General features: G+C 39.9%; 1 pseudogene; it reads left to right on the top strand.

Moving 5' to 3' along the window:
- LOC147342660 (cardiolipin synthase (CMP-forming) pseudogene) overlaps positions 1–9,452 on the top strand; it is a 41,008-nt pseudogene extending 31,556 nt beyond the window's left edge.
- Positions 9,453–23,106: the final 13,654 nt, after the last annotated feature.

Below are 23,106 nucleotides of genomic sequence, written 5' to 3'. Positions count from 1 at the left end.
TTTACAATTATTAATGAAATTGAGCATCTTTTCATGTGCTTTTTTTTTTTGTCATCTGTACATCTTCTTTGGAGACATTTCTATATAGATCTTCTGCCCATTTTTTGATTGGAATTTTTAAATAGAACTGCAAAAATTGTATATTTTGGAGGTTAATCCCTTGTTGGTAGCTTTGTTTGCAAATATTTTCCACATTCTGTGGGATTTTTTGTTTGTTTGTTTGTTTGTTTTCTTTAGTTTATAGTTTTCTTTGCTGTGTAAAAGCCTTTAACTTAATTATGTTATCTTTATTTGTCTATTTTTGTTTTTATTTTCTTTCTTTCTTCCTTTTTTTTTTTTTTTTTGCTTTACAATATTGTACTGGTTTTGCCATACATCAACATGCATCTGCCACTGCTCTAGGATGTGGATTTAAAAAGATATTTCTGTGATTTATGTCAAAGATGGTTCTGCCTGTTTTCCTCTAAGAGTTTCAGAGTATCCAGTCTTAAACATTTAGTTCTTTAATCCATTTTCAGATTGTTTTTGTGTATGGTGTTAGAGAATATTCTAAATCCTTATTTTTACATTGGCTGCTCTGTTTTCCCAGTACCACTTATAGAAGAGGCTGTCCGTTGTATATTCTTGCCTCCTTTGTTGTAGATTAATTGACTATAGGTGTATTGATTTATTTCTGGGCTTTCTCTCTTGTTCCATTGATCTATAAATTCCCTGGTGGCTCATACAGTAAAGCATCTACCTGCAATGCAGGAGACCTGGGGTTGGGAAGATCCCCTGGAGAAGGAAATGGCACCCCACTCCAGTACTCTTGCCTGGAAAATCCCATGGATGGAGGAACCTGGTAGGCTACAGTCCGTAGGGTCACAAAGAGTCTGACAGGACTGAGCAACTTTACTTTCACTTTCTATGAGTCTGTTTTTGTTCCTGTACCATACTGTTTTGATTACTATAGCTTTATAGCATAGTTTGAAGTCACGGAGCCTGGTTCCTCAAGCTCCATTTTCCTTTCTTACAATTTATTTGGTTACTTGATGTATTTTGTATTTTCATACAAATTTTAATAGTTTTTATTCTAGCTCTGTGAAAAATGCCACTGATAACTTGATAGGGATAATTTGACAGGAATTGCACTGCATCTGTACATTGCTTTGAGTAGTATAGTCATTTTGACAATATTAATTCTTCCCATCCAAAAACATGGTATATCTTTTCATCTATTTGTGTCATCTTCCATTTCTTTCATCAGTGTCTTACAGTTTTCAGAGTACAGCTGTTTTACCTCCTTATGTAGCTTTATGCCTAGACATTTTATTCTTCTTGATGCAATGGTAAATGAGATTGTTTCCTTAATTTTTTTCTTATCTATTGTTGTTAGTGTACAGAAGTGCAACAGATTTCTGTGCATTGATGCTGTATCCTGCAACATTACCAAATTCATTGATGAGCTCCAGTAGTTTTCTAGAAGTATCTTTAGGATTTTTTATGTATAGCATCATGTCATCTGCAAATAGTGACAGTTTTACTTCTTCTTTTCTAATTTATATTCCTTTTTTTTTCTTCCCTGACTGCAGTGGATAAGGCTTCCAAAACTATGTTGAATGAAAGTGGCAAAAGAGGACTTTCTTGTCTTGTTCCTGATCTTAGAGAAAATACTTTCAGCTTTTCACCACTAAATATGATATTAGTTGTGGGTTTGTCATATATGACCTTTATTATAGCCTTTGGTATGTCTCAATATGACTCAAAATTCTATTATCTATCAATGAAGTCAGCACAGAACATTGTTCCATATTTTAATCTTTCACTTTATATCATTCACACTTTTGCCATTTAAGTAGCTATATATGTATTTATTTATTTCCCTTTATATTTTTATAATTGATTTTGTTATAAACATTTTAGGCATTAAAAAATATTTATTTGTGGGAGCAAGGAATTGTTTGATCAAAACATATTAGCACTTTCATAGTCCTTGAGAGAGAAAACCACATTGCTCTCGAAAGAGACCAGACAAATATACAATTTCTTGGGAACTTATTTCTCCTCCTGACTTGTCATCACTGGATTTTACCACTGGCTTTATTACTTTAATGGGGATATAATAGTACCTCCAAGTTGTCCTTATTTGTATGCTGTTAATTACTCTGAGGATGGACATTTTATAATGTAATAAGATACTGCACTTTTTTCCATCAGCAAAAACATCTGTTCCTTTCTTACTACACTCAAAGTGGAATCAAATGACAATGTTATATATTTATATCATATTTATTCTTCTTCAGATATAAATTTCTCTAATCTATTTATTTTCTTTTTGATATGTGTTTTACAGCATTTTTGGCTACCACAGATTTTTGTACATGGAATGTGCCCCAGGAGTCAGGTAATACTGACATTCAAGATGTCCCATGACAGTCTTCAGTAGCATTCAATCAAGCTAATTTGTTTACCTTAAGCTCTTTTTGACAGGTGGTTTTTAAATCATTCATTCTTTGACTTACTGAGAATCTATTGTAGTGTCTAGCTCTGAATTTACCCTCTTCCCTACTGAGATTCGATTTCTTCAAAACATTGAATAGTAAATCTGTTCCCTATTGTGATACTGTTTCTAACATGTTACAAAGCTTTGTACAATTTTGAATTTCTGAAATTCCTATTCTATTGCAATGATGAATTTTCTAAATCCAAAGCTATATGGTTTTAATCACTGGTACTTTGCAACACACTTTACAATCTACTAGAGTGGGAGGAGTGTTATTACTTATCTTAGACGCCTTTGATGTTCTTGCTCCCACTTCTCAGGGGTGGGAGGGGGTAAGAAGGCTGAAAGCTAGAGTCATCAAGGAGCCTTAGCTTTCTTCCCCATCTGCAGAATTTGGTGGCTGTGATGGAACAGAGCAGACATCAGAAACTGGCTGCTGCACCTATCCTACAGCTTTGTTTTGTTTGAGATCCGGCAGCCTACAAGGTTGTTTTTATTTTGGTTAGTCTTGACTTTGAACATCCTCAAGTAAAGCACATTGGCCCCAGTTCTTCAGAATCCCTGCCAATTCCTATCATCTGACACCTTGTCTAGTTATCTCAGTTTTGTCTTCTGTCTGATACCTAAAAACATTCTAAATTACAAACCAAGGCATAAAGTGTATCCCAGTGGTTTTTTTAAGAGTATTTTTTGGGGGGCCATCCCCCATAGCATGTGGGATCTTAGTTCCCTGACTGGGGATCAAACCTGTACCCCTTGCTTTGGAAGTCTGAAGTCTTAACCTCTGGACTGCCGGGGAAGCCCTATCTCAGTATTTTTTAATTCTAACATGGAAATAATAATGTATCTCATCAGGTTGTTGAAAGGATTACAGGAGAAAACATGAAACAGTTGTGGGAAGAAGTGTTTTATTTTAGCAACTTTTTCTATTGTTCTTTACTGTTTTGGTGTTTTGTTTTTTGTTTTTTTTTTTTTTTGGTGGGGGGGGGGGGGGGTTCTGCCCACCTGCAGTAATCCTGTGGTTCTCTGGGACCAGGACCAGGGGAGGTGTCAGGGATCTTGATGATCTGTGTATCCCTACCCCACTGCACAGTGCCCTAGTACACATCAAAGATTCACTAAATATTGGCTGAAATCTACTGAATATGAATATACATATTTCAAGTGCCCAGGAGCTATGGTGTATATATAAAACCCCAAATCACATTTTAAAAAGGATGCACATCCCAGCTTGCCATTCTTCAAACACCTGTCTGCATTCCCATAACAAGTCCTTTATTATTGGTCTCTTAGTTGCAGGGTCTGTTGAATTTCTAACCATCCCCATGTCCATGCTAAGTTAGTTTCAGTTTTGACTTGGCCTTAATTAAGACACTATATAGTGGCTACTTGGCCTGTATTCACTAGTATTTAGTACTCATGGCCTCCAGTGGCCACTTCTCTTATTCAGATAGACAGGAGACCTCATTGTTAGATGATGATCTTATCTGTAAAAATCATAGGCAAAACCAAATCACTGGAATTACATAGGGTTATTAAGCTCTATCCATCTATATTCATGTTGAATGATCCCAAGATTTTACCTCATAACCTGTGAGTATGCTTCTAAAATGTTTCAGGTCAATTAAATAATACTTATTCAGAGCAGTCTGCATTTTACTTAATGGAGAAAGAACTTTTAAGATTTATATTTTTTTTAATTTTTTTTTAACTTTACAATATTGTATTGGTTTTGCCATATATCAACATGAATCCGCCACAGGTATACAAGTGTTCCCCATCCTGAACTCTCCTGCCTCCTCCCTCCCTGTGCCATCCCTCTGGGTCGTCCCAGTGCACCAGCCCCAAGTATCCTGTATCATGCATCAAACCTGGACTGGCGACTTGTTTCATATATGATATTATACATGTTTCAATGCCACTCTCCAAAATCATCCCACCCTCTCCCTCTCCCACAGAGTCCAAAAAACTGTTCTATACATAGTGTCTCTTTTGCTGTCTCGTATACAGGGTTATTGTTAACCATCTTTCTAAATTCCATATATATGCGTTAGTATACTGTATTGGTGTTTTTCTTTCTGGCTTACTTCACTCTGTATAATCGGCTCCAGTTTCATCCACCTCATTAGAACTGATTCAAATGTGTTCTTTTTAATGGCTGAGTAATACTCCATTATGTATATGTACCATAGCTTTCTTATCCATTCATCTGCTGATGGACATCTAGGTTGCTTACATGTCCTGGCTATTATAAACAGTGCTGCAATGAACAATGGGGTACACGTGTCTCTTTCAATTCTGGTTTCCTCAGTGTGTATGCCCAGTAGTGGGATTGCTGGGTCATAAGGCAGTTCTATTTCCAGTTTTTTAAGGAATCTCCACACTGTTCTCCATAGTGGCTGTACTAGATTGCATTCCCACCAACAGTGTTAGAGGGTTCCCTTTTCTCCACACCCTCTCCAGCATTTATTTCTTGTAGACTTTTGGATTGCAGTCATTCTGACTGGCGTGAAATGGTACCTCATAGTGGTTTTGATTTGCATTTCTCTGATAATGAGTGATGTTGAGCATCTTTTCATGTGTTTGTTAGCCATCTGTATGTCTTCTTTGGAGAAATGTCTATTTAGTTCTTTGGCCCATTTTTTGATTGGGTCACTTATTTTTCTGGAATTGAGCTGATTATAATATAGCAAATAGAATTAGACCACTATTACCAGTATTATTTAATGAAGTATTTATAAAATGATCAATAAATTAGATAAGAAATAAAAAGTGTAACCTATGAATGAAGTAATTACTTTCTAAAGCAAATGATGAATGTGGCTCATCAAATTAAGTTTAAGATATAAAGAATAATAAAAGAATACTACAGTTATTTACCAAGAATTGGACAGCTTAGGAGAAATGGACAAATTTCTGGAAACAAGCAATCAGACTGAATCATGCAGAAATAGACATTCTGAACAGAGCAATCACTTTGCTGTACACCAGAAGCTATGACAAAATATTAAATCAATTATACTTCAATTTAAAAAAGAAAGAAGGAAAAAAGTGGGTACAGAGGAAATATATCTCAACACAATAGCAACCATTTATGACAAACTCACAACTAACAATTTTTTATTCTATAGTGAAAACTTGAAATCCTTTACTCAAATCAGGAGGAAGAAAGGATGCCCATGCTCACCATTTCTACTTAACATAGTATTGGATATCCTAGCCACAGCAATCAGACAAGAAAGAGAAATAAAAGACATCCAAATTGGAAGGGAAAACACTAAAATTGTAATTATTTGGAGATGACATGATTCTATACATATAAATCCATATCAGCAACCTCAGATATGCAGATGATACCACTTTAATGGCAGAAAGTGAAGAGGAACTAAAGAGCCTTTTGATGAGGGTGAAAGAGGAGAGTGAAAAAGCTGGCTTAAAATTCAACATTCAAAAAACTATGATCATGGCATTCAGGCTCATCACTTCATTCAGGTTCATCACATATAGAAGGGGAATAAGTGGAAGCAGTGACAGATTTTATTTTCCTGAGCTCCAGAATCACTGCAGATGGTGACTACAGCCATGAAATTAAAAGATGCTTGCCCCTTAGAAGGAAAGCTATGACATATAGGCAGCATATTAAAAAGCAGAGACATCGCTTGATGACAAATTTCCATAGAGTCAAAGCTATAGTTTTTTCAGTAGTCATATACGGATGTGAGTTGGACCATAAAGAAGACTGAGCACCAAAGAATTGATGCTTTCAAACCGTGGAGCTGGAAAAAACTTTTGAGAGTCCCTTGGACTGCAAGGAGATCAAAACCAGTCAATCCTAAAAGAAATCAACCCTGAATATTCATTGGAAGTAGTGATGCTAAAGCTGAAGCTTCATTACTTTGGCTACCTGATGTGAAGAACTGACTCATTGGAAAAGACCTTGATGCTGGGAAAGGTTGAAGGCAAAAGGAGAAGGGAGCAGCAGAGGATGAGATGGTTAGATAGCATCACTGACTAATGGACACGAATTTGAGCAAACTCTGGGAGATAGTGAAGGACAGAGAAGCCTGGTGTGCTGCAGTCCATGGGGCACAAAGAGTCAGGCACAACTTAGTGACTGAACAAAAACAAAATATCTCCACTCAAAAGCCATTAAAACTAATAGATGAATTCTGCAAGCAAGATTAATATTTGTTGCCTTTTCTGTACACTTCTGGTGAAGGTCAAAACCTATACTCTGAAAACTATAAAAACTTTGATGAAGAAATTTGAAAATGATGCAGAAAACTGAGAAGATATACTATATTCTTGGATTGGAATAATAAATATTGTTAAAATGGCCATATTACCCAGAAAAATCTACAGATTTAATGTAACTGCTATCAAAATGCTCATGATATTTTCACAGAACTGGAAAAATTAATCCTTAAATTTATATGCAACCACAAAAGACCCAGAATAGGCAAAGTAAAGCTGGAGATATTATCCTCCTTGAATTCAGACTACACCACAAAGTAACAGTAATCAAAACAGCATGGTACTGGTACAAAAACAGACACATAGATCAATAGAACAGAATAGAGAGCCCAGAAATAAACCCACACATTGATGGTTAATTAATCTCCAGCTTAGGAGGCAAGCTTGGGCTTCCCTGGTGGCTCAGAGGTTAAAGACTGCCTGCAATGAAGGAGACCTGGGTTCGATCCCTGGGTCGGGAAGATCCCTTGGAGAAGGAAATGGCAACCCATTCCAGTATTCTTGCCTGGAGAATCCCATGGACGGAGGAGACTGGTGGACTACAGTCCATGGGGTCCCCAAGAGTCGGACAGGACTGAGTGACTTCACTTTATTTCTTTCTTTCTTTCTTCTTAGGAGGCAGGAATATACAATGGAGAAAAGACAATCTCTTCAATAAGTGGTTCTGGGAAAACTAGGTAGCTCCATGTAAAAGAATGAGATCAGAACACTCTCTAATAGCACACACAAAAATAAACTCAAAATGGATTAAAGACCTAAATGTAAGACCTGAAACCATAAATTCCTAGAAGAGAACCTAGGCTAAACATTCTTTGACATAAATCATAGGGGATCTTTTCTTAACTCTGTATTCTAAGGAAAAAGAAATGAAAGCAAAAATAAATGGGACATAATTAAACTGAAAAATTTTTGTACAGCAAAGGAAACCGTTGACAAAATGGAATAGAACCAACTGAATAAAGCAATACACACACACATAGATGAATACACAAGAAGAAAGATACATAGAGGCAAGAGAAAGGCTCAGAGTAGTTAGAATACTGAGACTCTGGAGCTTCCAAGGAAGATGATAGAACTCAGTAACTTAAGGGCTTAGGTTTTGCCACCTTGTAAGATCTGGAGATAAGTTTTTAGTTTTGCAAAGACTAGGAAATTGGACCTAAGACCCAAACACACAGCCAGGATCATCTATAAGCAGGATGTTCAGTAAAAATGGTGACCTAGAAAAGAAAAATCCATCCACCAGTACTGAATAACAAGGAACATCACTACTTTTTCCCTAGGCTCTAAATGAGGAAAAATATTAAAATAAAATACTTTCAGTTGAGATGGAAAACCTGGAGATTTATTTCATGGGGCTTTGGTTTTGCTTTTCTCTTGGCTATTTCATTTTTAGTTATTCTCACGGTCCCAGAACATCTAGACCAAGAAATTCTTATAACAGTTTATGCAACCAGTGATACAATTTTCACCAAGCCAGTGATACCCCAGAATTAAATGGAACATCTCTCTAGGAGGAGACTTTCACAATCCAGGCCATAAGCTAGTCTCATCAATCAAATGATGACCTCACAATCAAAATTTTTAAAAAACACATAAGGAAAAACTATGCATGAATTAACAGACACAGTGAATACCAGGATTAGAACCCTAAAGACTTGAGATAGTATAACGTAACTCTAAAAGTTATGGCATACGCATATTTAAATTAATCAGTGAAGGAATAAACTCTAAGAAAAGAGTGTCACTATGAAAAACAATGAGGGACTTCCCTGGTGGACCAGTGGCTAAAGCTCCCAGATCCCAATGCAGGGAGCCCAGGTTCGATCCCTAGCTAGGGAGTTAGATACCATGTGCCACAGTTAAGAGTTTGCTGCAGTTAGAGACCCCATGTGCCGTAGCTAAGACCCAGTGCAACCAAATAAATAAATTAATAATTTTAATGAAAAAATAAAGGAAAATAATGAGTAGTTAAAAATAGAATTTCTAGAAATAAAACTATAGCTCTCATAATTACAAGTAACAAATGAGTAAAATAAGTTATTAGATACATGAAGAGACAATAAAGCACCCAAATGACAAACTTTTAAAAATTAACTGGAGGGCCTTCTTGGGGGGAAAAAGGTGGTCTTCACTGCCAAGGGTCCAGGCAATGACAGGGCTAGGAAAGCACAACCAGGCCTATGTGAAAATCCATGGACAATTCCAGATGTTTTGTGAATGAGAATTGGCTTGCCTCCAGTTTGGGGCTATTTGATTACCAGAGAAGATTTTCATATTGCATTACGAGTTTTTGCTTTAGCTGGTCTACTCGATTTGTTGAATGAATTTTTTGTTCAAAATTTGGACCATCAGAAATCAACTCTTGGATGTGTTCTTGGTTAACCTGCTGATACAATACCTATCAGTACCTTCTATATTAGTTTGACCTATGCAGATATTATTCTGGTCTTACTTATTTACATGATAATTTTAAAGATGTAATGTTGATTGCTATGATTTTGATGTCAAATATTGAACTCTTCCAACATTGAGAATGCTTGCTAGCTATTCCAATCCTTGCTGTGACACTACTAAATTAAAACCAGTTCTCATCAGCAAGGTAGACACAGAAGCCCACCTCACCTTGGTGGCAGCTTCTTTGGCAGCTGAGTTTTCAGTTATAGTTGATCCTTTAACATATGGGCATGAGAATCATGGAAATGAGCGCTGCTGATGATGTGCTAACAGACTGACAGTTCCTCAAAAAGTTAAGCATAGAACTACCCTATGATCTGGCAATTCCATGTCTAGGTATATACCCAAAAGAATTTAAAAAGTGAAAGAAAGTGAAGTCGCTCAGTCATGTCCCCATGGACTGTAGCCTACCAGGCTCCTCTGTCCATGGGATTTTTCAGGCAAGTATACTGGAGTGGGTTGCCATTTCCTTCTCCAGGGGAATCTTTCTGACCCAGGGATCAAACCCTGGTCTTCCACATTGTAGGCAGATGTTTTACCCTCTGAGCCACCAGGAAAAGCGGGGACTCAAATACTTACATACCAGTGTTTATAGCAGAATTATTTGCAATAGCCAAAAGATGGAACAACAGATGACTGGATAAACAAAACATGGTATTCACATGCAATGGAATATTATTTAAATTTAAAAAGGAACGAAAACCTTGTATATGCTACAACATGGGTGAACCTGAAAGATATTACACTAAGTGAAATAAACCACATACATAAAAACAAATATTGTATGACTCATCTTACATAAAGTACCTAGAATAGGCAAACTCATATAGACAGGAAGTAATAGTGCTGTAGATGTACTGTAGTAACATCTAGTAAATGTTACTAGAGAATGTAGGGAGTGGGGAGTGAGGGTTTGTTTTATAAGAGGTACAATTTCTATTTGGGATGATAGAAGAGTTCTGGAAATGGACAGTGGTGGTGGTGGCATATTGTGAATGTACTTAACACCACTGAATTGTACACGTGAAAATGGCTAAATGAGTAAAATTTTATGTATTTTATAACAATAAAATGTATTATTTTATAACAAGAAAATTTAAATACAGGACCACCAAATTACATTTGAAATTCACATAAGCTATGAAAAATTTTTAGCATTAAGTCCCTTGCAATATTTGGGATAAACTTATACTAAAAAAAAATTAATGTGTGGTTTTCCTAACATTCAAATGTAATGGGGCATCCTGTATTTTATGTGGCAGCCCTCACAAGAGATGCTCAGAATCTAAACTCAGGTAGGGACAAAGTAATGAAGAGGGTTTGGGAGATATTTTAGGATTTAAACTGATGGACTTGGTGACCAAATGGAATGAGCTTGTGCTCAAAAGAGAGAAAGTATGAATTGCGTTGAGGCTTCTGTTTTACAACACAGAAGGGCCATTCATGGAGGTAAAGAACCATTACAGCCATTCAGTTCATTCATTTGTTCAACTAATCTGTATACTTTGCCAACATTATTGTAGAGAGTGCTGTCCAGATCTCAGTGAGGAAACAGCCCAAAGGGGCCTGTGGACAAGTAAGGAGCAAGTGACAATTGGTTATGAAGCATTCTGTGATAGGGGAAGTGGGGGAGAAGGGGGCGTCTGTAGCAGAGGTCATGGAATCTGGAATGGGGGAACAGCAGCAGGAGGGCCTGGACGAGACCTGAGAACGGTCCTGGCCTCCTGAACTGTCACGTGGAGTGGCCTTGCAGACCATGAAGAATCTTACTTCTTTCTTGCCTTCCAAAGATCAGTGTCCTTCTAAGGAGAAACCTAGCAGGTCCCAAGCCCAGTAGAACCTGTTGTCAGCAGGTTCAGATAATATCGTTCAAACTGGAATGATTACTGTCTGCCCTGCTGCCTTCCTGGAACAATGATTTGAAAGATGAAATATAGAATATATTGTTCAGATCCTTGCCAACCATGGGTTTCCAAATGCCAAACATGCAACAGCCAGTGGGGCCTGGGAAATGCGCATCTTCTAAATGGGGTGGGTACCTTGGCTTTGCTTCCTGCAGGAACTGCCTAAACTGGCCTCCTGCTGCCTCATAACACCCTGCACACCCACAAATTATTACTTCATTAGACACATTGTAGCACCACTAAAATTACATCTGCAAAAAAAAAAAAAAAGCTTCATTAAAGGACTAGGGCTGGCTTAGGAGGAATGAGTCATAAAGATTAAAGAAAAGCCATTCCACAATCTTGGCATTTCTTGAGAAATTCCCTGAGGCTGTTCAGCAGAAAATTTAATCGCCCTGCTAGCTAGCTGGATTTTTTGTAACTTTCAGAGCCTAGAGATCCAATCTTACTCATCTCCCTGTGGGTCTTTCCACTGAGCAGGCAGGGTGAATTTTTTTGTCAAGTTCAGCGGAAATTTAGAGATGACTGGGTAGTGAGATAGCCAAGATACTGGGGTGGGGCAAGGTGACCTGAATATAAGCTGCACCTTGATCTGCATCCAGGGGAGTGCAATCTTACCTTGTGGCATGGGCAGGGGAGGTAGGGAGGCAGGGAGGCAGGGAGGCAGACCCTGAGAACATCAAGATAAATGAGCAAAGGGGGCTACAGATGGGATTTTAGGACAGTGTAACTATTTAGGACAGTGTAACCATACAGTATCGGAGAAGGCAATGGCACCCCACTCCAGTACTTTTGCCTGGAAAATTGCATGGACGGAGGAGCCTGGTAGGCTGCAGTCCATGGGGTCGCTAAGAGTCAGACATGACTGAGCGACTTCACTTTCACTTTTCACTTCCATGCATTGGAGAAGGAAATGGCAACCCACTCCAGTGTTCTTCCCTGGAGAATCCCAGGAAAGGTGGAGCCTGGTGGGCTGCTGATTATGGGGTCACACAGAGTTGGACACGACTGAAGCGACTTAGCAGCAGCAGCAGCAACCATACAGTATGACACTGCAATTATGGGTATATGTAATTATACATTTGTCCTAACCTGTAGGTTGTATACCAGGAATGAACTCTTATAGTCAAAAATATTATGTATCCATATTGGTTCATCATTTGTAACAAATGCACCACACTAATACAATATGTAATAATAGGAGAAACTGGGTGGAGAGTGAGGAAGTATACAGGAACTCTCTATATTTTCTGCTCACTTTTTCTGTAAACCTAAAACTGCTCAAAAAAAAAAAAAAAGTCTTTTAATTTAAAAAGGAGAGAAAGGGCTCAGTTTCCTTATCAAATGTGTTTTGACAGAATGGGAGGAACCAGAACAGATGAAACAAAACTCCTTTTAGTTATAATATCAAATTTCCCAATTCTATTCAGTTCAGTTCAGTCCTCGGTCATGTCCTACTCTTTGTAACCCCATGGATGGCAGCGTGCCAGGCTTCCCTGTCCATCACCAACTCCCAGAGTTTACTCAAACTCATATCCATTGAGTCAGTGATGCCATCCAAACATCTCATCCTCTGTCATCCCCTTCTCCTCCTGCCTTCAATCTTTCCCAGCATCAGGGGCTTTTGTGAGTCAGTTCTTTGCATAAGGTGGCCAAAGTATTGGAGCTTCAACTTCAGCATCAGTCCTTCCAATGAATATTCAGGACTGTTTCCTTTAGGATGGACTGGTTGGATCTCCTTATAGTTCAAGGGACTCTCAAAAGTCTTCTCCAACACTACAGTTCAAAAGCATCAGTTCTTCAGTGCTCAGCTTTCTTTATAGTCCAACTCTCACATCCGTACATGACTACTGGAAAAACCATAGCCTTGACTAGACGGACCTTTGTTGGAAAAATAATGTCTCTTGTTAATATGTTTCTTTTTAATGTCAGCTTTTTAATATGCTATCTAGGTTGGTCATAGCTTTTCTTCCAAGGAGCAAGCATCTTTTATTTTCATGGCTGCAATCCATCTGCAGTGATTTTGGAGCCCCCCAAAATAAAGTCTGTCACTGTTTCCACTGTTTCCCCATTTATTTCCCATGAAGTGATGGGGCCAGATGCCATGATCTTAGTTTTCTGAATGTTGAGTTTTAAGTCAACTTTTTAACTGTCCTCTTTCACTTTGATCAAGAGGCTGTTTAGTTCTTCTTCGCTTTCTGCCATAAGGGTGGTGTTATCTGCATATCTGAGGTTATTGATATTTCTCCCAGTAATCTTGATTCCAGCTTGTGCTTCATCCAACCTAGCTTTTCTCATGATGTACTCTGCATACAAGTTAAATAAGCAGGGTGACAATATACAGCCTTGATATACCCCTTTCCGAATTTGCAACCAGTCATTTGTTCCATGTCCAGCTCTAACTGTTGCTTCCTGATCTGCATACAGATTTCTCAAGAGGCAGGTCAGATGGTCTGGTATTCCCATCTCTTTCAGAATTTTCCACAGTTTATTGTGATCCACACAGTCAAAGGCTTTGGCATAGTCAATAAAGCAAAAGTAGATGTTTTTCTGGAACTCTTTTGCTTTTTCCATGATCCAGCGGATGTTGGCAATTTGATCTCTGGTTCCTCTGCCTTTTCTAAATTCAACTTGAACATCTGGAAGTTCACATACTGTTGAAGCCTGGCTTGGAGAATTTTTAGCATTACTTTACTAGCGTGTGAGATGAATTGTGCGGTAGTTTGAACATTCTTTGGCATTGCCTTCCTTTGGGATTGGAATGAAAACTGACCTTTTCCAGTCCTGTGGTCACTGCTGAGTTTTCCATATTTGCTGGCATATTGACTGCAGCACTTTCACAGCATCATCTTCTAGGATTTGAAATAGCTCCACTGGAATTCTATCACCTCCACTAGCTTCATTCATAGTGATGCTTCCTAAGGCCCACTTGACTTCGCATTCCAGGATGTCTGGCTCTGGGTCACACCATCATGGTTATCAGGGTCATGAAGATCTTTTTTGTACGGTTCTTCTGTGTATTCTTGCCACCTCTTTTTAATATCTTCTGCTTATGTTAGGTCCATACCATTTCTGTCCTTTATTGTGCAAGGGAACTTTGCATGGAAAGTTCCCTTGGTATCTCTAATTTTCTTGAAGAGATCTCTAGTCTTTCCCATTCTATTGTTTTCCTCTATTTCTTTGCACTGATTGCTGAGGAAGGCTTTCTTATCTCTCCATGCTAGTTTTTGGAACTCTGCATCCAAATGGATATATCTTTCCTTTTCTCCTATTCCTTTAGCTTCTCTTCTTTTTTCAGCTATTTGTAAGGCCTCCTCAGACAACCATTTTGCCTTTTTGCATTTCTTTTCCTTGGAGGTGGTCTTGATCCCTGCCTCCTGTACAATGTCACAAACCTCCATCCATAGTTCTTCAGGTACTCTGTCTATCAAATCTAATCCCTTGAATCTATCACTTCCACTGTATAATCGTAAGACATTTGATTTAGGTCATACCTGAATGGTCTAGTGGTTTTCCTTGCTGCTGCTGTTGCTGCTGCTAAGTCACTTCAGTCATGTTCGACTCTGTGTGACCCCATAGACAGCAGCCCACCAGGCTCCTCTGTCCCTGGGATTCTCCAGGCAAGAATACTGGAGTGGGTTGCCATTTCCTTCTCCAATGCATGTACGCATGCTAAGTCGCTTTAGTCTTGTCCAACTCTGTGTGATCCCATAGATGGCAGCCCACCAGGCTCCTCTGTCCACAGGATTCTCTAGGCAAGAATACTGGAGTGGGTTGCCATTTCCTTCTCCAAGTGGTTTTCCCTACTTTCTTCAAGTCTATTAAAGGATCATAAGTCAACCACCCCCTCCCAAGAGTGGGAAGGGGATGCAGAGTCTTCCCAGGGTCGGAGTAAAGTGGAGGTAAGACAGGCAAGTATTAGACTAAGTCATAAATGGGCAAGGTCCAAGCAAACAGGACTGTAAGCATTTAGAGGGTAGGGACTGTTTTAGTAACCTGTGTGTGTGCAGTCCATCATGTTTGCAATATAAATGAATGAATCAATAAATGAGAGTGACCAATTTGTTTAAGGCAGTTATCCACAGGTAAATGAATTAGAAACACCAAGGAATGTTTCCCAAAGTACACAAGCCCATTAGTCCTGCTCAGCCCATAAAGGTTAGAATAAACCAACTGTGAATATACCAGTACTCAATACCACTGTGAGTATACAGCACCAATGCCCTCATAGCACACACACAGCTGCCTCCCTCCCACCTCCACCCATCCCTGGGTTAAGAGCTGCCATGTTTAGGCATCTCTCTGCCCTCTGATACATGTAGCCATAGGATAAATGCACTATTGCCCTGTGTTGCCTGAGGAAGACCCAGGCTAAGAGAGAACTTGTCTTTGCCAAGTTCACTTTGTCTGGGACAAAGCCCTGTGTGCAGGGCTGTGTGCAAAGCCTTTCATTCCCTGCCTCTTTCTCACTGCTTCTCTCTACCTGGGCAGAAGCCTTCCCTCAGGTGCTTACAGGACTTCATTTAAGACTGCAGAAGGCCTCTGTTAAAACACATGAACCATCCTTAAACTCTCCCTATAGCACCAAAGTGTGATGATGTATTTACCTGAAGATTTAGTTGGTAGCTTTCTCCTCAGGAAAACGGGAGAGTGTCAGAGGCCAGCCTGGATTGATTATCAGAGGTATGGGGGGCCTAGTAGTGGAAGGCAACCCCTAGCTTCATGCCCTGGAAGGTCAGTCTAGAAGGGTACCAAGGGCCTGGGGTAAGCTTTGGATTCAGAGAATCATAGGAGATTTGGCATTTAACCTCAGTTTTAAGAATAAGTAGGAATTTTCAATTGTCATGCTGGCAGAGAAGGCAAGAAGAAATTAAAATCAGTTTGTTTCAGAGATTCCTAAGAGTTGACACATTGCCTATGGCCCAAATCTGTTAACAGGAGATAGGGGATTTTATATTGATTATCTGGCTTCCTTGGTAGCTCAGCTGGTAAAGAATCCACCTACAATGCAAGAGACCTTGGTTTGCTTCTTGAGTTGGGAAGAGCTCCTGGAAAAGGGATAGGCTACCCACTCCAGTATTCTTGGGCTTCCTGGTGGCTCAGATGGTAAAGAATCTGCCCACAATGCGGGAGACCTGGGGGTTCTATCCCTGGGTCGGGAAGATCCCCTGGAGGAGGGCATGGCAACCCTCTCCAGTATTCTTGCCTGGAGAATCCCCATGGACAGAGGAGCCTGGCGAGCTACGTTCCATGGGGTCACAAAGAGTCGGAAATGACTGAGCGACTAAGTGCACACATATGGGTTATCATACTAAGTAAAGTGAGTCACACAGAGGAAGACAAATATCACATGATATCGACTATGTGGAGTCGAGAAAAATGAACTTATTTACAGAGCAGACTGACAGACATGGCAAACAAACATGGATTATCGAAGGGTCGGGGCAGGGATAAATTAGGAGTTTGGCATGAACAGAGGCAAACTATTGTATATAAAATAGATAAGCAACGAGGATCTAGCATATAGCACAAGGAACTATATTCAGTATCTTGTAACAACCTATAATGGAAAAGAATCTGAATAAGAATATATGTATATGTATGTATGTGTGTGTATATATGTGTATTACTGTGTATGACTGAATCACTTTGCTATATACCTGAAATAATGCAACATTGTAAATCAATTATACTTCAATAAAAAAAAAAGTAACCAGAGAAGGGTAACTCAATATGAAGTAAAATAGAGTTAGAGAGTAAATTCTAAAAAAAAAAAAAAGGAGACAGTTTTAAGATTCTTACTCATGCTCATGCATATTCACTGAGGCATGTCCACTCCTGGGCAATCTGGGCATTTCTGGCCCCGAGACCACTCTACTCTATAAACTTGACCTTTCTTTCTTCCCTTCTCTCCTTCCCTTCCTCCCTCCCTCCCTGCCTTCCTTCCTTCCTTCTTCTTTTCTTTCTTTCTTCTTCATGTTGGTGTTAGAACATCAGCATGCTCCTGCTGTCCAATTTCTTAGTTTGTCTAAGAGGCGAGGCAGGATGAGTTTATTCTGTGGGAGTTCAGACAGGAGTTCCTGAAACCATAAAACAGCACAGTATGTCCCGCATAGACGCCTGTGACACCAGCTGAGCAAAGTATTAACTTTATAAATTACACTAATGCTTCCCAAACTTTAATGCATACAAATCCCCAATTCAGTTCAGTCACTCAGTCATGTCCGACTCTTTGCGACCCCATGAATTGCAGCACGCCAGGCCTCCCTGTCCATCACAAACTCCCGGAGTTCACTCAAACTCAAACTCATCGAGTCAGTGATGCCATCCAGCCATCTCATCCTCTGTCGTCCCCTTCTCCTCCTGCCCCCAATCCCTCCCATAATCAGAGACTTTTCCAATGAGTCAACTCTTCGCATGAGGTGGCCAAAGTACTAGAGTTTCAGCTTTAGCATCATCCCTTCCAAAGAACACCCAGGGCTGATCTCCTTTAGAATGGACTGGTTGGATCTCCTTGCAGTCCAAGGGACTCTCAAGAGTCTTCTCCAACACCACAGTTCAAAAGCATCAATTCTTCAGCGCTCAGCTTTCTTCACAGTCAAACTCTAACATCCATACATGACCACTGGAAAAACCATAGCCTTGACTAGATGGACCTTTGTTGGCAAAGTAATGTCTCTGCTTTTCAATATGCTATCTAGGTTGGTCATAACTTTCCTTCAAAGGAATAAGCATTTTTTTAATTTCATGGCTGCAGTCACCATCTGCAGTTATTTTGGAGCTCAAAAAAATAAACTCTGACACTGTTTCCACTGTTTCCCCGTCTATTTCCCATGAAGTGATGGGACCAGATGCCATGATCTTCGTTTTCTGAATGTTGAGCTTTAAGCCAACTTTTTCACTCTCCTCTTTCAATTTCATCAAGAGGATTTTTAGTTCCTCTTCACTTTCTGCCATAAGGGTGGTGTCATCTGCATATCTGAGGTTATTGATATTTCTCCCGGCAATCTGGAATCCAGCTTGTGCTACTTCCAGCCCAGCATTTCTCATGATGTACTCTGCATACAAGTTAAATAAGCAGGGTGACAATATACAGCCTTGACATATACTTTTCCTATCTGGAACCAGTCTGTTGTTCCATGTCCAGTTCTAACTGTTGCTTCCTGACCTGCATACAGGTTTCTCAAGAGGCAGGTCAGGTGGTCTGGTATTTCCATCTCTTTCAGAATTTTCCACAGTTTATTGTGATCCACACAGTCAAAGGCTTTGGCATAGTCAATAAAGCAGAAATAGATGTTTTTATGGAACTCTTTTGCTTTTTCCATGATCCAGAGGATGTTGGCAATTTGATCTCTGGTTCCTCTGCCTTTTCTAAAACCAGCTTGAACATCTGGAAGTTCACAGTTCACATATTGCTGGAGCCTGGCTTGGAGAATTTTGAGCATTACTTTACTAGCATGTGAGATGGGTGCAATTATGCAGCAGTTTGAGCATTATTTGGCATTGCCTTTCTTTAGGATTGGAATGCAAACTGACCTTTTCCAGTCCTGTGGCCACTGCTGAGTTTTCCAAATTGGCTGGCATATTGAGTGCAGCACTTTCACAGCATCATCTTTCAGGATTTGAAAGAGCTCAACTGGAATTCCATCACCTCCACTAGCTTTGTTCATAGTGATGCTTTCTAAGGCCCACTTGACTTCACATTCCAGGATGTCTGGCTCTAGGTGAGTGATCACACCATCGTGATTATCTGGGTAATGAAGATCTTTTTTGTACAATTCTTCTGTGTATTCTTGCCACCTCTTCTTAATATCTTCTGCTTCCGTTAGGTCCATACCTTTTCTGTCCTTTATCTAGTCTATCTTTGCAAGAAATGTTCCCTTGGTATCTCTAATTTTCTTGAAGAGATCTCTAGTCTTTCCCATTCTATTGTTTTCTTCTATTTCTTTGCATTGATCACTGAGGAAGGCTTTCTTATCTCTTCTTGCTATTCTTTGGAACTCTGCATTCAGATGCTTATATCTTTCCTTTTCTCCTTTGCTTTTCACTTCTCTTCTTTTCACAGCTATTTGTAAGGCCTCCCCAGACAGCCATTTTTCTTTTTTGCATTTCTTTTCCATGGGTATGGTCTTGAACCCTATCTCCTGTACAATGTCATGAACCTCAGTCCATAGTTCATCAGGCACTCTATCTATCAGATCTAGTCCCTTAAATCTATTTCTCACTTCCACTGTATAATCATAAGGGATTTGATTTAGGTCATACCTGAATGGTCTAGTGGTTTTCCCTACTTCCTTCAATTTCAGTCTGAATTTGGCAATAAGGAGCTCATGATCTGAGCCACAGTCAGCTCCCGGTCTTGTTTTTGCTGACTGTATAGAGCTTCTCCATCTTTGGCTGCAAAGAATGTAATCAATCTGATTTTGGTGTTGACCATCTGGTGATGTCCATGTATAGAGTCTTCTCTTGTGTTGTTGGAAGAGGGTGTTTGCTAAGACCAGTGTGTTTTCTTGGCAAAACTCTATTAGTCTTTGCCCTGCTTCATTCCATTCTCCAAGGCCAAATTTGCCTGTTACTCCAGGTGTTTCTTGACTTCCTACTTTTGCATTTCAGTCCCCTATAATGAAAAGGACATCTTTTGGGGGTGTTAGTTCTAAAAGGTCTTGTAGGTCTTCATAGAACCGTTCAACTTCAGCTTCTTCGGCATTACTGGTTGGGGCATAGACTTGGATTACTGTGATATTGAATGGTTTGCCTTGGAAACGCACAGAGATCATTCTGTGGTTTTTGAGATTGCATCCAAGTACTGCATTTTGGACTCTTTTGTTGACCATGATGGCTACTCCATTTCTTCTAAGGGATTCCTGCCCATAGTAGTAGATATAATGGTCATCTGAGTTAAATTCACCCATTCCAGTCCATTTTAGTTTGCTGATTCCTAGAATGCTGACATTCACTCTTGCCATCTCCTGTTTGACCACTTTCAATTTGTCTTGATTCGTGGACCTAACATTCCAGGTTCCTATGAAATATTGCTCTTTGCAACATCAGACCTTGCTTCTATAACCAGCCACATCCACAACTGGGTATTGTTTTTGCTTTGGCTCCATCCCTTCATTCTTTCTGGAGTTATTTCTCCACTGATCTCCAGTAGCATATTGGGCACCTACTGACCTGGGGAGTTCCTCTTTCAGTATCCTATCATTTTGCCTTTTCATACTGTTTATAGAGTTCTCAAGGCACAAATACTAAAGTGGTTTGCCATTCCCTTCTCCAGTGGACCACATTCTGTCAGACCTCTCCACCATGACCCGTCCATCTTGGGTGGCCCCACAGGCATGGCTTAGTTTCATTGAGTTAGACAAGGCTGTGGTCCTAGTGTGATTAGACTGACTAGTTTTCTGTGAGTATGGTTTCAGTGTGTCTGCCCCTCTGATGCCCTCTTGCAACACCTACAGTCTTACTTGGGTTTCTCTTACCTCGGACATGGACAAATCCCCAGGGATCTTATTAAATTATGGGTTCCTGATTCCGTCAAGCTGGGCTGGAGCCTGAAATGCTACATTTCAAATAAACTCCCAGATGTTGTTGGTTCTGCTGACTGACAGGATCCACTCTTTGAATAGCAAAGGATACACCACCGTCAAAGCATAGGGAAGCAAATTCTTACCTTCTTCAGTGGAGTGTATGAGAGAATGTTCACCTATCACCAGTCTGCCCATGGCTGCTTCCAGGTACCAAGTTCTAGGATTTGAAAGGGCATGTTGTGGTCTGACTGGTTGGTGAATAATATATTCATATACACTTCATCCTGACCCCCAGAGCATAAGCATCACACCATATTGAGTTTCCTTAAGGGTCTTTCAACTGAATTATGTATGAATAAGGCAGGATGAGAAGAGCAAATGGAAGAGATGAGAAGAGAGAAGTGTGTGCACTCACAGACCCAGCTCAGCCAAAGTCTCAGCATCCCAGTGCAGTGGAGATTGACTAGATGGTGATATAACCTATCTCCTGCTCATGGACCCACAGAAAAAAATACACTTATCAGTGTCTCTAAACATTCTGCCCAAAGGATTGCGGAAAATAGTGTTATATGATTCTTCCAAGACTGGCCTATAAAGTCCTCTTTTGTGTGATTCTTGACTCGGAGTCCCGTCTGCCATGGGAGCATCCAAGAAAGGGCTCCAAGGCCCTTAGAGAAAGGCAGTGTCACAAGAGTCCATGGGTCCTGAATCATGTGGCAGCCTGACCAGTGAACACTGATTGAGTTTTAACCACACACCAAAAAATGAATCAATATTGTCTAAGACCTTGAAATTTGAGGACTTAACTGTGTATCAGTCAAGTCCACCTAGTGACGAAACAGAAACAACCTTAAGTCTTTCAACAGAGGGAATTTAATATAAGGAATTGGTCACAGGAAAGATGAAAGAGCTTAGAACCCAAACGTGAGATGAGGAAGCAACCCTTTTTTAGCAACAACTGGGTGATAGTTCATTCTTAGTCTCAGCTGGATGACAGAAAGAGGCAGCTTTGTCAGAACTCATTACTGGAACTGCCTGGCTGAAGCTGGAATCCCTGTTGGAGCTGCCAGTCAGAGGTGGGACCACAAAGTTAGAGGTAATCTTGCAGGATCTAGGGCTCAAAGGAGACAGCCACTGCCAGAAGATTAAGAAAGTCAAAATTATCTTGGCTTCTGCTTTCCTCTGTCAAAACATCCCATTCATCTCACAACATGGGAACCAGTCAATAAGAAAGTTTGTAATATATTATTATCTATGATATGTAAAAGGATGAGGAAAGGCAGAATATGGATCTAAGAGAAAATAGGAAATTGGCCAGCTGTATTACCATCCTTAATATATTTGCCGTGGTCCCCATGGAGTTTCCTTGGGCTCGGTGGTGCCACGAAGATTGCTCAACCTTTGCTTGACTATTTCCTCAATATACCTTTGTCTGCCTTTGCTCAGTTATCCTACTTTGCAAAGAAAGACAAGTTTGTGGAATGCTCTCACATCCTAAGTCTCCAGAGTACAAGCAAGAATGACAACTGGCCATGTGTGTGTGTGTTAGTTGTTCAGTTGTGTCTAACGCTTTGTGAACCCATGGACTGTAGCCCACCAGGCTCCCCTGCCCATGGAATTCTCCCCACAAGAATACTGGAGTGGGTAGCCATTCCCTTCTCCAGGGTATCTTCCCAACCCAGGGATCAAACTTGGGTCTCCTGCATTGCAGGCAGATTCTTTACCATCTGAGCCACTGGTGAAGCCTGACATCTGGCCATAAGAAGGTACAAAGAAAACTTTAGCCTAAGCTTTACCACTTAAGTCTGTTAGCCTCAGCAAGTTATTATCAGTTGACCACCAGCAGGATGGGAACTAGTCAATACTCCGATCTTATTGTGAGAAAGAAATGAGATAATTTATGTAAAGAGCTTGATATAGTTATGATAGAGTTATATAGAGTTACACTGCTTGATAGAGTTATGCTTGGTATACGATGACCACTATTATTCACTCATTCACATACATACTTAGGGCCTTTGTTGTTGCTGTTCAATAGCTAAGTCATGTCTGACTCTTTGCGACCCCGTGGACTGCAGCACACCAGACTTCCCTGTCTTAGGGCCTATCACATACCAAAGTCTGTTCTATGGTAAAGTCTATGAATAAACAAAAGGCTATGACAAAAGACAAAATCCCTATCTTCCTTGAGCTAATACTTTAGTGAAGGTTAATGCCTTTTTCATCACATGGAAAGGAGAAAGAATTTACATTTACTAACAGGTTCTTTTCAGCTCTGAAATGTATAATTTTACTCAGAGGCACAGTTTCATTCAAATAAAGCTTAGTCAACACTTATAATCATTCAACTTTAGACATAAATTAACGTATGTTTCCTATTACTGGAGATAGGCCACATTAATGTAACTGGCACTTGCCAAGAAGCTGTGGTGAGGATTTTTCATTGGATAATTGGGTAATATCACATGGCCTCAAAAATCCC

The sequence above is a fragment of the Bos grunniens genome, chromosome 29 (assembly GCF_055505025.1).
Source record: "Bos grunniens cultivar Pamir isolate PY7600 chromosome 29, Bosgru_T2T1.0, whole genome shotgun sequence".
Classification (NCBI taxonomy): Eukaryota; Metazoa; Chordata; class Mammalia; order Artiodactyla; family Bovidae; genus Bos; species Bos grunniens.
This window is presented reverse-complemented; position numbering and strand designations above follow the sequence as displayed.